General features: G+C 38.0%; 1 non-coding gene across 1 annotated transcript; it reads right to left on the bottom strand.

The window, feature by feature from the left end:
* Window positions 1-4,430: 4,430 nt before the first annotated feature.
* On the bottom strand, window positions 4,431-4,537 carry LOC121102659. Its single transcript, XR_005834776.1, has one exon. It is a non-coding gene; the product is annotated as a U6 spliceosomal RNA (small nuclear RNA).
* Window positions 4,538-18,145: the final 13,608 nt, after the last annotated feature.

Below are 18,145 nucleotides of genomic sequence, written 5' to 3'. Positions count from 1 at the left end.
CATTATTTTGGGGTAGTACTGCTAGAGACAAATTATCTTAGTTGTCCTTTATTAGAGAAATGTCTTGATTTCTCCTTAATTTATGAAGGATGATTTCTCTGGATAGAAGATTCTGGTTTGGCATTTCTTTCTTTCTTTCTTTTAGCCCTTGAAAAATGTGGGAATTCCTTTTGGTCTCCATTGTTGATGAGAAATTCATTATCATCCAAATTGTTTTCCACTAGGTGTCATTTCCCTCACTGCATTCAAGATATTTTCTTTGTATTTACTTTTAAAAGTTTGACCATGATGTGTCATCCTGGTGTTATGGACTGAATTGTGTCTCTCCCAAATTAATATTTTGAAACCCTAATGCCCAATGTAACTGCATTTGAATATGGGAACTTTATGGAGGTAAGTAAGGTTAAATGAGGTCATAAGGGTGGATTCCTATTTGGAATTCCTATTTTCTTATGAGAAAGAGATATCAGATCTCTCTCTCTGTGTGCGTGCACAAGGGAAAAGCCATGTGAGGACGGGGTGAGAAAATAGATAACAGGGGGAAAGGGAGGAAGAAAATCCTCACCAGACACTCATTTGCTGGGACTTTGATCTTAGACTTATGAGAAAGAGATATCGGATCTCTCTCTCTCTCTCTCTCTCCCTCTCTCCCCCCATCTCTTTCTCTCTCCATCTCTCTGTGCATGCACAAAGGAAAAGCCATGTGAGGACAGAGAAAAGCCAGGAGGAAAATCCTCACCAGACACTCATTTGCTGGGACTTTGATCTTAGACTTCCAGCATCCAAAACTATGAGAAAATTAATTTCTGTTGTTTAAGCCATCCAGTGTGCTATGTTCTCTTCTGTTATGGTAGCCTCAGCAGACTAATACAGTTAGTGTGGAATTTTTTTAATTTATCCTGTTTGGGACTCACTTAGGTTCTTGAGTCTGTAGGTTTATGTCTTTTGCCAAATCAGGAAGATTTCAGCCATTATTTTCTCAAATATTTTTTTAGTCCTGCATCCTTTTCCTATCCTTCTGGGACTCCAGTGACATGATCCAATGGCTAGATCTTTTGTTATAGTCCCATAGATTCCTGAGGCTCTTTTCATTTATTTTTTAAATCTGTTTCTTTCTGTTAAGGTTGGCTAATTTATATTGCTTTTTTTTCAAGTTCAATATTCTTTCATCTATCCTTTCCACTCTGATTTTCAGCCCATCCATGGAGCTTTTAAATTTTGGTTATTGTATTTTAGGTTTAAAATTCCATTTGTTGTTACTGTATTCAGGTTTAAAATTTCCATTTTGTTTTTCTTACGTCTTCTATTTCTTCAGAAAGACTTCATTCCTTTGCTGAGGCTTTTTATTTTTCCCTTTTCTTCTAAGTGTATTCTTACTTGCTCATCAAAGCATTTTTATGATGGCTGCTTTAAACATTTTTTCATGTGATTCTAACATCTATGTCAGCATTGTGTTGGCATTTATTGATGTTTTTTATTAAATTCAGGATATTCCTGGTTCTTAGTATGATGCGTGATTTTTTATTAAAACATGGACATTTGGGGTTTTATAAATATTTGGGTATTTCTGAATCTTATTTAAGCCTTCCGTTTTAGCTGGCTTTTCCTGACACTACTGGGCAAGGTGGGAGTTCCTGCTCCTCACTAGTCTAGTGTGGAACGGGGAGGCTGGTTACTGTTCTTTTGGGGATGAAATCTTGGCGACCTGCTCTGCTTTTTGTTACTGCTTTAGCGGAATGTTTGGGGTGCCTTGTTCAGCCTGGCAGGGGTGACATCTAGGTTTCCCCATCAGCCTTTGCTGTTACAGGTTGTGAAGGGGCCATGGTGTTTTTTTGTGGTGTGTGGCTGGAGTACAGCAGTTATTTTCTGAAAGGTTTCTGTCTTGCTAGGCTGCCCTTTTGCTGGCCTTTGGTTGGAGAGAGCAGAATTTAGTTGGAATTTCTTTTGTCTCTGACTATTAGAATTTCTGACTGCTGGTTTCTTCTGGCTAGAATATATAAAGCAAAGCAATACCCCCCACTCCAAAAAAAAAAAAAAAAAAAAAAAAACCAAAACAACAACAACAACAACAAAAACACACCGAACTTGAAAATACCCAAACCAGACAAACCCAGGAAATTTATCACAGTGTGTTTCTTGGGTCCGAAGGCCCCCAGCTCATCTGTCTTCTAGCTACCTTTCAGAATTTCCTTATGTTTCCTCTATATGTAATGCACAGGGTTTTTAGTTATACTTAGAAGGAGGAATCAGAAAAAGTATTTCTACTCCATCTTTCCTGTCATGGAAGTCCCTTGAACTCTGTCATTTTAATGGCTAATGATTTTTAATTCATTATAATGTGCATTTTGGGTTTTTTTAGAGTAGTCACAAGACAAACACAAATTTCCTTTTCACGTGTTCATCACCTAGTCAGGAAAGTTCCCTAGAACATGTACCAAGTAACCTTCGGCAATAAAGTTAGCATCGCAGTCTCCCAAAAAGAATTTGTTGGCAAATATATAATACATACAATTCAAGACTGGCCTTATACTACTGCATTTAAATCCGTGCATATCGTGCGGTTTTTATATCTTAAATAGCTTGTTAACGTACTACCAGCAATCCATTCCATTTGGAATTAAAACCTTTGTGTGGACATTAAGTAGCTATAGAAAAAGCAGAAATCAGCACTTTAAAATTGGTTTAGTTTATAACCAAATGTCAACTAATTACTCCAGTAAGTTGAAAATTCTTGCTTATATTAACCAGGGTTATGTTCATTTTCAGAGAAAAAAAATCCTGTGTCATAAAATCTCTCTCTTTCCCTCCCACCTTCTTGTTATAAAAAGTTAAGTGTTTCCTCGTCTGGGTTTTACTATAGGAGACACATAAATGACCAGATTTATTAAGCATAGACTTCTTGAGAGCATTCAGGAAAAGTGAAGGGTACAGCCTTCGGTCAGTGGACAACTCCTTATGGAGCTGCAAAGCCTGATCTGTTAGCCCCTGTCTGGGGGGGGGGGGCACTGCCAGAGGCCTCCACCAGGGAATTGTTTGGCTCTGTCTATTCTCTAGTCTTTCCTTTGACTGGGATTATGTCTAAGGCATGCCCAGATTTCCTGTCTTCTGCTTCTCTCTCCTCAGTTTGTCACACCTCAGGAAATCCCTTTCTTACCTATCCCCACGCCTTTGTTGAGCCCTGATCCACCCTCCTTTTCCCTTTGACCTCCAATGACTTCCAAAGTCCCCGAATCACAGTTACTTATTCACAAAAATGGGAGGAAAGACCTCAAGAGACTAAAGTGCTTTTGCTAAGACATACATATTAATAGTGAAACGGAGGATAAAAACTCCCATTCTCTGACAAAAAATATTTCTATCTTCATTACATTTCTATAATTCTCTCTTTCTCTTTTTGTAAAATTTCTATAATCTCCCTGGGGGCAGAGAAGGGAGGAATAAAATACCACTAACGATGGGTGATCAATGGTAAGAATTAACCCAACCCAATCAAGAAAAGGAAAGTCATACATAGATGAACAAAATATGACAAAGTAACTTGTGTCTTATAGTTCAAATTCCCTTGGAATTATCTAGAAGCCAATTCACCTGGTGTCAGAATCTGGAAAGAGGTTGGTTGGGTCTTCGTTGGTATTCCCATAGAAGTAGTCTAAAACATACACCACTAGTTGATATTTGCTGTAAAATAAACCAACTCTTTTGTCTGAAAGTGACAGGAAGCCAACAGAAAAATACCTGAAACAAAGGAAAAATCACTGGCTCATGTATTCAAGAAATAGGTTTGAGGCATGGGTGTTTAAAAGTTGTGGCCAGGAATTTATCTCTGTACATCCCTTGGCCCTGTCTTCCTGTGTTGGCTTAATTTCCAAGTAGGCTTGCCTTTTTCAATTTTTATTATTTATTTATTCTTATTTTTTATGAGCAGCACCAGCCTTGAATCTTAAAAGCTTAGACACTCTAGGGGAATGAAGGTCTTCCTTCCCAATAGTCCTGGTAAGAGTCATGCGGATTTTCTGACTGGAACTCCTAAGGTCCTGTGTTCATCTCTAGACCAATCAATCAATTGGGGACTGAAATGCTCAGACTTGCCTAAATTCCTGGTTACATTCCTTAACCCCAGAGATGAAGTCCGTTCTATTTAAACTACGTAAATGGAGAGAAGGGTTGGAGTATTTGCCCTAAAGGTATATTGACATGCTATCACCAACAAAAGCAAGGAATGCCATGAGGGTAGGTCAACATGTATCTGTTGCCCACCGAGGAGGTCATAATGTGACTAGAGAATGAGGCTGGGGAGAATTAATCCCACGAACACCAAAACTTTCCTTGTGATTCCTGGTTTAAGTATCTCTTCTGAGTTGGGGATAGGATCCTAAAGATTCAGATTTCTCCCCAAATCTGCTTTAGAATCCTCCTAAAATTTTCATCTATCACATCCCTTTTGTTTTAGGAATCTGTGTGTCATCCTTGCCCAGGGGCCATGCCAATCTTCTCTGCATCATTCTAATTTTGGTATATGTGCTGCTGAATTGAACACATGCACCCCTTTTGTTTTAAAACTATTTTTTTTTTCAAAGCATGAGCCTTCAAGACACATTTTTTTTTAAAAAAGAAATTATTATTCAGTTTTATTTCTTCCACTTTGTTTAGCCGTGTACATCAAAGCAATATCAACCCATTGTGAATATAGTTTATTCTAGCAAAGTTACTAGATAGGTAAGTTTGGGAGGCTAGGCTGGAAATGTAACCAATTCTCATAAGTATTTTTTTTAATGGAAAAATGAACTTCATGTTCCACCCAACTAATTTACAAATTAACCATTGGAATACAATCCATTTGCAAGCACATACTGCTAAGAAGTCTAACAGATGCATCAATGAATTTTAATTACATGGGATCATTTGATTAACTTAGTCTTCCCTCTCTATTCCAATAACCAGGTATCTTCCTGGAGCAAAGTTACAACAGATATGATCAGTTATATGAGTTGGGGCAATCGTATTTATTTGCATAGATGACCTAGATATAACCATGCCTAATATAGAACTCACTTCCATTCCTTGTGAGCATAGATGGAGATTAGGAAGGTACTCTCATGTTCAGCAAGTTTATTAGAAAATCTTGTTTCCAAACAGATAAAAATATTTTAATGACTCTTAAGATAGGCACAATCTTTGAGTTTATGGTTTTGGAGAAGCCCTTTAAAGAATGTAATTCTCAGAAGTTCCCAGGGGTTCAGAAAAGCAGCGTTTGTATTGGTCCCCCTTGTGTGCTACCTTTGGTTTCCAGACTTGCAAGACTGATGTTAATGTTAAAGTACATTTCAACCTTTTGGAGAGAATTCGTCGAGCCATCCATCTATTCATTCAATAAGTATACACAGATATAGGATTCCAAAAGATGGGGCCAGCCAGGCCATTGGGCCCCAACACTTAAGCTTAAAGGGAACTTGACTTTTGACATCTGATCAGCTACGCATACTCATGGGAGTAGCATGAGGTCTCGCACAAATGCTGAGCCCAGCTGAACTCTGAGGGATCCTGGAATAGCTAAGTAGAAGGTTGAAAGAGTGTCCTCAGTCTGAATCTATAACTTGCTTGATTCCAAGGGAAGATCTCAGGAAGTGGTATAGATATTTTGGTGGGAAAATATGGAAATAAATAAGGATGAGTCTCAGGAATCTGCAGTCTGATGGGGAGATTGATATGGAAAAATTCATTATCATATCAGACAGAAAAAAATAGTTGTTATGCTGAAAATGTAAGCTTAGGGCCAAGGAAGGATTCATGAGACCTTTGCCCTGCATTCTTGACCTTGTCTGTAAGCTGGACAGCCTATGGCTCCTGCCACCTCTGTGGTGGGTATCTTATTCTGTATGATTCTGAACAGGGAGTACCCCCTTGACCCAGAGACTCACAAAGTGGTTAATGGTACCTCTAGGCCAAAAAAAAAAAAAAAATGCCCAAGAGTTTTATTAAGTAGTTAGATCCAAACATTTTAAAATATATGACATGTTTATACTCTAACAACTTAGTAGCTATTTGAAAAAATACACATACACTGAACAACAAAAAAATGGTTTATTTCATTTTTAAATAACCAGTTATTTACTGATAGATGGGTGTGCCTGTTGGGTACCGGACCACTTCTGAAACCTTGGTGCTGAATAGAACACTGCCACCCTTATTTCCTGTTCCATGGCAAGTTTTGCCTGGCACTGGCTTTTTTTGTTGTTGTTAAAGATTTAATTTATTAATTTTTGAGAGAAAGAGAGTGCATGAGCAGGGAGGAGGGGCAGAGGGCAAAGCAGACTCCCCACTGAGCAGGAAACCAATGAGGAACTTGATCCCAGGACCCCAGGATCATGACCTGAGCCGAAGGCAGACGCCTAACTGACTGAGTCACCCAGGTGCCCCGGGCACTGCCTTTTTATCAGAGCAGCTGCTGAAAACTCAGCTTTGCAAAGGTAGGGTGTCATCAAAAGGAGCTGGAGTTTATGTTGAAGCCGTGAACTACCACAGCTACAAATTCAAGCAATGGTGACAGATCTTGAGTGTTTCTGTGTTTCTTTTACAAATACGAAATACTGTGTCGTGCTCTTGTGTTTGCTCTAGTGTCCTGTGCACAGTCTGAGAACTCAGACCTTAGCTTTCTCTTTCTCCTAGTGATGTCCATGCCCGCCAATCCCCAAGTCTTATGTTCGTGTTTGGACAAGGAGCTTTCTGCTAGATCAAAAATATGGACTCAGAGAGTTACCAGTAAACATCAGTTATGTTGAATTGAACTACACTATGGAGATGAACTATCCAATATGGAGAGGATAACAGAATACACTTATTACTTAAATTTAGAGTCAGTATAGCTTGATGTATTTGTATTTTTCATGATTCAGAAGCACTTCCAAGTCTTGAGGTCTTCACTATGATTATTCGTTAACATGGTCCTAATGAGTTCAGCGGGGCCCAGTTTATAGATTTATGTTCTCGGAAAACCAGTTTTAAATTAGCTGTACTATGCAATATATTATTTCTCTAATTCCAGTAACTTTAAATTGGAATGGAGCTGCAAATGACTTTGGAATAGCTATGTTTTCTGGCAGTGTTGAAAGAGAATGAGACATAGGTTGTGGGAACAAGAAATCCTTATGAAAATGGAGACCCAATAGATTTGCCAGTTTTTCTGTTGTTTTTGTTTTTTTCAGGATGGGATGCATATAAAGGGAGTAATGTTTCTGAAACAAAATGTAGTTCTTTTTCTCATTTAAGTAAATCTTGCCCTATGGTTCCCCACCTGTAAAATCCATAGCATTTGTTGGCTTAGGGGAAGGACAGCTACCATCCAGAACAAAGACATCATTTGGGCTCTGAACCTCAGAGAGAATATTCTGGAGTCCAAACCGCAATGGTTATCCAACTTTAGTAAGCATCAGAAGCAATTGAAGGATTGCCAAGAGACAGATTACTGGGCCTTATTACAGAAACCCATTCAGAGTTTCTGGTTCAGTGTATGTTGGGTGGGCCCCCAGAATTTACATTGCTGATAAACTCCCAGGTGATGTTGATGCTGCTGATTTTCAGACCACACTTTGAGAACCACTGCCCTTGAGTGACAATAGTTCTTGAAAGTCAAATGTACTGAGAAAGCTAGGGAATTTGTAAATCTCAGAGCTTTCATTTCTATATCAAAAGCAAAGCCTAGAGTTCTAAACCTGGAGTTTTATCACAAATAGATGTTAGTAGGAATCACCAGACAGGATGAGAAGTCCCTTCTGCTGATGCAGAAAAGTGGCAAAGGATTGAGAAAGGAGACAAAATGACAATAAAGAGACAGAATATTCTCACGCTCTTTCCCTAACACCACTTTACAGAGTCTAATTTAAATGGCATGAAAGAACAATCATTAGTTAATGTGGGGAAATTGAGTATTATCCAAAGATGGTGCCCATTTTCTTGCCTTGAGAGGTGTCAGACGTCTCATAAAAACTCTGCTAGGGTGTTTCAGCGTTCCATCTCATCACTATTTGATTTTTTCCTATGCATGAAAATATTCTAACTTCAGAACCCAAGGTACAGCCTCATGAACAGTTTTGCATACATGGGCAGTGAATTCACCGGAGACTTTAAATAAGATATCATTCTACTGCTGAGTGAATCAATGTTTTCCAAAGCATCAAATATCTTCCCACTACTTTTTTTTTTTTTTTGTGAACAGAAGGTGTAACAAGTCTTTTAATTGTTAACTTTTAATTGTTCCTTTTGTTTCCCACTGAGGACAAAAGCTATAGCCTTTTTGCAATGGGCACAACCCTGTAATGGCATTCTCTCCTGTTTGGATATGACAGATACCCTCTCAGGAACTAAACTCATTTCTGCCCGATGTACTTGAGACTTGGAGAAGTAAACCACAATTTATCTCCTCTAAATAGCACTCCCCATTTCAGAGCATGAGGCAGATAACCTCAGTGTGAACTTTGCCTATGGATGTTTATCTACAGCTTCCAAGTAATATGGATTTATTCTGGTAATATACAGACCATTTTGCAGATAATGTCGAGAGCAAACATTTTATTACTGATTTCTTGTAAATTACACATGGCTGTGTTTTAATGGATTTTCCTTCCAAGCCTCAGTCTCATAACATGAGTAGTTATACAGATTTTTATTATGATCTTGAATATTGACTTTTAATTATACACCGGTTAACAAAACAAATAAGGCTGTCATTTCCATCAAGGGAGTGCTAAGGATGGAGGGTCCCTTTTGACATCCCTCTTGCCTTCCCATCCTAGTACTACTTACTTTAACATCACCCACACCAGGCATAAAAATGTAAAAATCTCACATTACTTTAAGAAGACCCTGGAGCAGTTTTTAATTATGTTTATCGCAGAGGATACAAGGCTTACGGTAATGATAGCTGAAGGGCACACTAACAACCATATTCAAGGGTAAAAAAGGCTGTTCAAAGGGGTATATGAGACATTTCCATCTCTGTAGAAGACAGACTGGAAAAAAATACATTTAAATTGAAGCCAATAAAGGTAGACAATGGAATGATCTTCCCGACCACAGTGTTATCTGGGGAAACAAGTCATTAAAAAATCCAGAACACTCTTTCTGATACATTTTGGTTCTTAAGATGGTCTTATAAAGGATGCAGCATCTGAGAGCAATGGCCCAAGAGTCCTGCAAATCTGAAGTCAGCACCTAGAAATGCTGACCCCTCTAACACTGCTCCCGTTCCAAGACTCAGTGAGCTCATCCTTGGAGATAAGAAGAGGTGGTGAGGATCTTCTATCAGATGTGATATTTTTAGGTTCTGTTTCTAAGTATGAACAGGGTTAAAGGCTTTTGAATTTCTTTCCCGGCTATTCAGGCAAGAAAATAGGTCAAGAGCTCAGTAAGACCAAGGAGATCAGTGGTTTATTTCTGTATGGCAGTTAACATTCTCCTTAACCCTTTCTCCCAAGAATATTCTGAAATATCTCCTGTGACGAAATATTAGAGGCGAAGACAAAGTCAGGATATTGATGTCTAAATGAGTGTTGGTTGTTTAATAAATCTTGGTAGGAGATATGAATGAGAGATACATGAGATTTTGATAATGGCATAGTTGGGATCAAATCAGGTTAATGTATTTTATTGAGAAAATTTTATATAGAAAATCAGAGTAAGGAAGAACCTCAGAAATGAAATTTAATCCATTTTAAAAAAGTAACAGGGCAACTGAATAACTTGGTGTTTTTTGTTTGTTTGTTTGTTTGTTTTGGCCTTCTAAATAATAGTATCAGAATTGGGCAGTAAAACCAGTACAAAGGTGTTTCTATTACATTATACTCTTTTGGAATGCCAATTCTCTGCAACGTATCTTTTGGAAAAACCTAGAGGATTTTTGTTTGTTTTTCATTCCTGTACACAACAACAACAGCTAAAACCCTGAGCCAGTTATTTATCTCAATCTGGGAAAAATAGAAACTAACGTTTTACCTAGTATTAAAAATTCTTCCATTATTTCTGGGGCCACCCATGCCAACGTGGCAAGTGAAGTAATTACGATTGTGTTAATTGCTTAAAAATTTTTTCACTACAGAAAATAGTTTTGTCACTGTTGTAAAGTAACACTTTCACAGATGATAGCTAAAGAGAAAAGTTGTTGCTGGAAATACATATCAACTACTCCACGAGTCAGTGGGGTCCTTCAATTTTATCAGTTGACTGTTTCCTGATGGTTGAAATGGAATGAAATCTTCACCATATTGAGAAAGATTGGGAGTCCATAGTCCCTCTGAATGGAAAAGGCATATATTTTGGGAGCAAAGATAAAAGTGGGCCATTTTTCTCAGCGTGAAAGTTGTCTTAACGCTTTTGGAGAAAGAAGCAGCTGCCCCATAAACTTTCAGCCACTCTGGCCAATTATCATAAGTTCCTTCTCTCCTGACAATGGAATCCACTCTGCAGGAATAAAAGAACGCAAACAAACTGCAACCTGTGGAAGCCATGTTTATTTCAGAGTCTCAAGGAGCCATGTGTTGTTAAACAAAATATAAAATGTGCGATAAACTTCAGGTATAAAGGACTTTGTTGGCTATAAAGTTTTATTTTACTGCTGTCCTCCTATGGCTACACACGTTCAAGATCAGTAAAGTATTAAAATATTTGGGATGGCAGGACACGAAACCTAATTTCAGAAATACAGCAGTGAGAAAGAATGATGAGGGGCAGACACAGAGTGGCTAGACTGTCATCTGTATAAAGTCCATCATTTCAGTACGTACTCAATTAAAAAGGAAATAGAGGGTAGAGTGAGCCTCCTTAACTGACCATCTCCATTACTCTCCACACAGACACCAGCTGAAACCGAGAATGACAACTTTAAGTCAGAATCTTGTGACAATGAGTGGAACGTAGGCACTTCCATCTTAAACAGTGAGAACGCCGAAGAATTTTCCTGAGGCCCAAATTGTTTTCATAAGACTGTGGTAACTCAGAAAAATGCATACTGTTTTGAATTTCCCAAAATGTGCAGGCAGGCAAGGATTTTTATTTTTAAATAGAAAACCCCTTACATACTGTCTGAAGAAAGCCTTTGTTACTGAAATCAGTCTCTCTGTGGAAAATTATAGTTTTCAGGGGAGCTATCCCTTCTAATCAGACTCAAGGCTGGTTTGGACATTGCAAAATTGCATTATATTCCCTGAGGATAGGAATTACTAAATAAGGGAAGAAAAATCTTAAACCCAAAAGGATGATGGTGTTTTCCACTGAACCACTTGCAAAATAGGAAAATTAGAAAATTCTTTTGGATCTCTGTCAGACTTAAGAACGTAATTAGGATGGCGTTGACAAAAGCCACCGTCTTCATTGCTTTTGGAGTATCGCTGTGATAGTTGAACTTGATTTTTCAAATTCTAGCTTTCTGGTAGGCACGTTTGGTTTGTTGAGGTTTTTGTTGTTCCTGTGAATATGTATGTGTATGTCTGTGTGGGGGGGAAGTTCTAATTATGATATTCTCAGTTTCTAGCACAGTGCCTGGTACAGTACCTCTTCATGAATATATCGTAAGGGAAGACATTCTAGATGACTTACATTTGTGCCATATTTAACAAGTTATAGTTATTCATTATAGAAAAGATTAAAAGATAATAGAAAAATAGAAAAAAATTAAATTCACCCATAATCTTACCATCTAATTTGGATTAATTTATATTAATATTTTGGTATGATTCCAATTACCTAATTAGTATATGCATACATGTACACACACAAATACACTTAGAAACACAGGATCACACACACGTGCACACACACACACATATATATACATATACATATATGTATATATATATATCAGGCACTCAAATTGTATCAAACCAAATATTCAATTACGTATTCTCTTTTCAACTGAACTTTAATGAGTTGGGAGATATTTCATCGAATGTAAAATTGTTTATAGAGTTCACAGGGCCTGCTCACTAAACTCTCAAACTATGAACTTTGCAAACTGAGGTTGAAGAAGCTTCCCTATGTTTCTCTTACTGGCTAGTAATAACATTTATTGAGCACTTACGAAGAGCCAGAAAGTCTGCTAAGCCTTTGATTCATAGTACCCTGTTTTAATCTTCACAATAGCTTTTTGAAGTGAATGTTATTTAGATGATCTATCATTTATCTATGATTTATATCTATTTTTTGAGATAAAATTGGTATATAGCATTATATAAGTTTCAGATATACAACATTATAATTCAACATCTTTATTCATCACAAAATGATCACCTCAAAAGTCGGGTTACCATCTGTCACCCATTTCACCATCCCCCACCCTCTTTCCTTCTGGTATCCACCAGTCTGTTCTTTATGTCTATAAATTTGCTTTTGTTGTTTTGTTTGTTCATTTGTTTTGTTCAGATTCCATATATGAGTGAAGTCATACTGCTTGTGTTTTTCTCCTGACTTATTTCACTTAACATAATAGCCTCAATGCCCATCCATGTAGCCACAAATGACAAGGGTTCATTCTTTCTCTGGCTGCGTAGTATTCTATCGTGCTTCTATACCATGTCTGCTTTACCCATTCATTCATAGACAGGCATTTAGATTGTTCCATATCTTGGCTAATGTAAATAATACTGCTATGAATATAGGGGTGCATATATCTTTCCAAATCTATCCCAAAATAGGTATTCTATATCTATTCCAGACATAGAATAGCTGGATCAGTAGACCTATCAGATGATAGTTCTATTCTTAACTTTTCGATGAATCTCCATACTGTTTTCTATTGTGTCTACACCAATTTATATTCTTACCAGCAGTGTACATAAGTTCTCTTTCCTCCACATCCTTGCCAACACTTATTATTTCTTATCTTTTTGATGATAGCAATCTAGCCAGTATGACGTGATATCTCATTGTGGATTCGATTTGCATTTTCCTAAGTATTAGTGATGTTGAACATCTTTTCATGTGCCTGTTGGCCATTGGTATGCGTCTTCTTTGGGAACATATTTATTCAGATCCTCTGCCCATTTTTTAATTGGGTTGTTATATGAACTCTTTATAAATTTTGAGTATTAACCCCTTGTCAGATATGTAATTTGCTTAGATTCTTCTGTTTAAAACCCAGAGAGTATAAGTAATTTGCCCAAGTTCACCCAGCAGTAGGTGGCACAGCTGGGTTTCAAACCCAAGACTGTGAAATCCAGACCCTGAGCTCTGAACCCTGGAGCTTAGTACTGACTTGACTATTAGACTGTGTTACACATCTGGACACATGTTGAGCCCTTTCACTTTTGATCAGTTAGTCTTGTTGATCATCTTTCTGAAATATCCCATTTTCTGTTTTCCCATCAGTGTCTTAACTCATTGGTTTTCAATCAGGGACAGTTTGCCCTCCAGGAAGACATTTGGCAACACGTGGGGACTTTTTTGGTTGTTGTAGCCTGACAGGGGATACTACTGACATCTACTAAGTAGAGGCCAGGGATGCTGTTAAATATCCCAAAACACCCAGGCTCCCACAGCAAAGAATTATGTTAATAGTACCAAGTTAATAGTACCCAAGATGTTAATAGTACCAAGGTTGAGAAGCCCTGCCATAGCTCATTTCCACAGCCTCTCTTATCTAAACAGAAACAGCCTCCTAGCTAGTTTCTCTATCTTAAGTTTCATTCTCATCGGCCATGCTGGCATGGTTATCTCCTTAAACGCAGATAAGATCATGCCAGCTCTTGCTCTGTTTAGCTAGGTAGCTCTAGAGGACTGTTCCTGTTCAAATACAGATTCAAACTGTTCTAGATTGTATGACTTCAGGAAAGTGATTTAACCTCTCTGAATTTCAACTCCATTACCTGTAAAATAAGGGAATAATAGCTACTCCTAAATTTGACAGTGTTTTTGTGAGGATATCAACATGTCATGGCTGACACTAGGTAAGTCCTCAATAAATGTTATCCACGATTAAGAAAGAAACTGTTGAAGGGTCCACCCACTCATCCATCCACTCGTTGGTTGCAACACACAGTAGTTAAGACAACAAGCTCTGAAATCAGATTTCCTTAGTTCAGAACCAGGTTCCAAAACCAAATTCGTGTAACCTTGAAGCCTTAATTTCCTTGCCTCTAAAATAAGTATAATAACATTACACAATTGATGAAAGTATCGTGAGGACTGAATACGGGGAGCGCCTCTAACATGTTGCTTGCTGTGTATAAGACCTGAAGAAGTGTCTTATACACCGGCTGTATTGTTGAGTATCTGTTCTGTGATTGGTCTTCTTCACATTGTGCCTGCATCCTGAGCGGTACATGTGTCCTAATCTCTCATTAGATAAAGAGCTTGTTTGAAAAAAGTAGCTTAAAAAAAATTTCCTCTTCACACCAACACTGGAAATATAGGTGATAAAAATACCATTTCTGTCAACATCTGCCTGTGTTTCGTAAAGTTCTGCCGGTCAGTATTTCTCTCAGAAGATAGGACCTATGCATCTACTAATGTGGGAAATACGGTCAATCAAAAGGAGTCTGCTGTTCGCCTGCAGTGGAAGACTCCACCATTTCCAACCCACCTTCTAAGCGGCCTCTCTGGGCATAATATAATCAAAAGAAATCTCTTCAAGATTATGATAATGGCTCTCAGCTCTCTCCATTACCCTAGAGCTGAAGAGACGATAGTGACCTATTTCTGTTTCAGAAGGAACTCAGCGACTACTTAATTTTACATGTGAATTTTGAATGCTCTGTATTTTGTTCAAATCCAGATTACATTCTTCTCACTAAGCAAGTGATCCAATCTGATTAGTAGAATACATTCTCCTCTGTTGCCCAACATTGCCAAAGGCAAGGTATTACTTAGGGAACCAGCCCCTCCCCCCAACATATACACACTTAATGCAATATAAATAGATCTGTACAATCATTATTGAGCTAAAATAGCACTTAGAAATGTATTTTTTATTGTGAAAAATGGCCAAATAAGAGTTGTTGACTATTTGTAGCCCTGTAATGTAAGTCAGATAAATTGGTGCCCAGAAGTCTGACATTTCAAAAGCCTGAGAATATGTTGCATTTTTTCTGATATGCCATTTTTGTAATTCCCCCCACTATTTTCCTGTAGCAAGAAGCAATTCTTCTGTTCCCAGGCAGTTCAATTAGAGCATTGTAAAAGTTGTCAGAATGACTTCAACGTAAGAGCCCCTGAGCAATAGGTATAATTTTGGAGAAGAATAAGTTCTCTTCTTACCACCCCGCTGTGGGCACTGGTGTTAACTAATCTGGAAAAATAATGTACCATCTGAATCTTCTCAACTTAGTTAATCTACCCAGAGACTGAGAAACATTCTCTGTCACCTAGAGCAGACTCTCTGCTTGGGTCAGCTCAGCACCCTGGTGCCCTTTTTTAGCCAACAGCACCCTCATTGTGTTCTCAATGTATATGTATTAGGTGGCTCTACCTCTGGGTGGTTTAGAAGATGCCCACAAAGATACCCTGCTCAAGCATGGGCAGGCCTTAGAGGTTGACCTCTAGTGAATAGAATGCAGCAGAAATGACACTGTGTGACATTTGAGACCAGTTCAGGGGTCAGCAAATCTTTTCTATAAAGGGCTAGGTAGTAAATATTTTTGGCTTTTCAGGCCATACCCATATTGTCTCTGTCACAACTACAGAGGTCTGTCTCTGTAACATGGAGCACGAATGGGTTGGCTGTATTATGATGGAACATTATAAGATTAGGTGGAGGGCCAGATTTGATCCACAGGCTGTAATTTGCCAATCTGTGGGTCAGGCCATAAAAGATGATGTGGCTTCTGCTTAACTCTCTCTCTTATCAAATAAACTTTAAAAAAAAAAAGTTTTAGGTCCAGAGCAAAATTGAACAGAAGGTACATAGATTTCCCATATATCCCCTGTCCCCACACAACCAAAAACTTCCCCATTGTCAAAATCCCCCACCAGAGTGGGACATTTATTATAACTGATGAACCTATATTGACATGTCATTACCACTGAAAGTCCATAGCTTACATTGGAGTTCCCTTTTGGTGCTGTACATTCTGCGGATTTGGATAAATGTATAGTGACATGTATTCACTATTGTGTATCACAGAAAATAGTCTCACTGTCCTGAAAATCCTCTGTGCTTCACCTTTCCCTCCTTTCCTCCTCCCAAACTCTGGCAACCATTGATCTTTTTACCATCTCCATAGTTTTTTTTTTCCCTCCCAGAATGTAATTAAACATTATGTAGCATTTTCGTATTGGTTTCTTTCATTTAGTAATATATATTTAAGGTTACTCAATGTCTTTTTATGGCTTGATAGCTCATCTCTTTTTAGTGCCGTATAATATTCCATTGTATAGATATACCAAAGTTTATCCATTCACCTACTGAAGGATAAATTTGGGCAATTATGAACAAAGCTGTTATAAACACTGTGTGCAGGTATTTTTGTAGACATAGTTTTCAGTTCATTTAGGTAAACACCAACGAGCACAATTGTTGGATCATAAGATATGAGTATGTCTAGTTTTGGGAAAAGACTACTAAACTGTCTTTCAAAATGGCTGTGCCGTTTTGCATTCCCACCAGCAAAAAATGAGAGTTCTTATTGCTCCACATCTTTGGCAGCATGCGGAATTGTCAGTGTTCCGGATTTTGGCCACTCTAATACATGGGTAGTATATATCTCATTGTTACTTTAATTTGCATTTTCCTGATGACGTATGGCTTGGAACAACACATTTATGTTTCATATACTTTTCATATACTTATTTGCCACCTGTCTATCTTTTGTGGACACCTCACTCTTCAAGCCACCATTTCTAGCCATTCTGAAGCCAACGGCCAGGAAAGTTCATTAAAAAAAAATAGAGAGAGATAGAAGGAGACGCTCAAGGAGACTGAGTTGTCCCAGTCTTTCCTCACGGATATATGAGAAGGAAGTCTTCAAGATGAGTCCAGCTTAGCCAAAATCTATCTGACTGTAACCATATTGTAAGACCCACAGCGAGAGTTGAGAGATGATGAGATGGCCATATGACCCAGTTCCAGTCTTTCACTGTTTCGACTTCCTGCTCATATTGCTTTGTGCAGGGATGCTTGTGCGTCTCACTTTGATCCAATAAGACTCAATTTCTTGATCTTCACAGTGGGCAAGAGTGGAGGAGCAGTCTTTTTGCTTTTTTTCTAACTGAAGAGCATGTAAGCCTGGGGCTACTAGTGCACATTCTGACACCATAGAGGAAGAGCCTGTCTAAGACAATAACCAATGAAAAACCAGCAGGGGAGAGAGAGAGAGAAAACCACTAATGGCATAATTCAGGTACCTGTATGGAGCTATTCTTGAGGGTTTACCCTGGCTATTTCAGTTATAAGAGCCACTTGGAGATGGTGGTTGTCAGAGATGGGGAGTAGAGGGGGAGTGAAATGGGTGAAGGGGGCCAAAATGTACAAATTTCCAGTTATAGAATAAATAAGTTGTGGGAATGCAATATACAGCATGGCAAATTGTTAATTATATTGTATATTTCAAAATTGCTAAAAGAGTAGATCTCAAAAACTCTCATTGCAAGAAAAAAAATCTGTAACTCCTGTAGGGTAATGGATGTGGTGATCATTTCACAATATATACACATAACAAATTATTATGTTGTATGCCTGAAAATAATATAACTGTACATGTCAATTATACCTCAATAAAAAAGTGCCAATTGTTGTATTATATATATTCATAAATCTAAGTGTACAGATTGATGAATTTTTAAAGAAATGGACACGACCATGTACTGGAGCAAGGTCAGGAAACCAAACTTCACAGCTCTCCCAACCCTCTGACTCTTGCCTACTTTCAACTTGTCCCCAGAAATAATTACTATCTTGAATTTTGATAGCATATATAGTTTTTCCTTTTTTAGTGCTTTGTACAAATGTAATCAGATACTATATACTTTTTCATCTGACTTCTTTTATCCAACATTCTGCTTATGAGATTTCTCCATACTGTTGTGTATAGATGTAGATTATTCATTTGCATTGCTGTGTAATTTTCAATTGTGTGAATATTAACACAACTTATTTATCTAGTCTGTGATTGGTGGACATTTCCAGTTTTTTGTCTATCATGAATAGCGATGCCATGAATATCTT

This window comes from Ursus maritimus, unplaced genomic scaffold, assembly GCF_017311325.1.
Source record: "Ursus maritimus isolate PB19 unplaced genomic scaffold, ASM1731132v1 scaffold_14, whole genome shotgun sequence".
NCBI classification, from domain to species: domain Eukaryota; kingdom Metazoa; phylum Chordata; class Mammalia; order Carnivora; family Ursidae; genus Ursus; species Ursus maritimus.
Note: the sequence above shows the minus strand (reverse complement) of the source record. Positions and strands in the feature narration are given on the sequence as shown.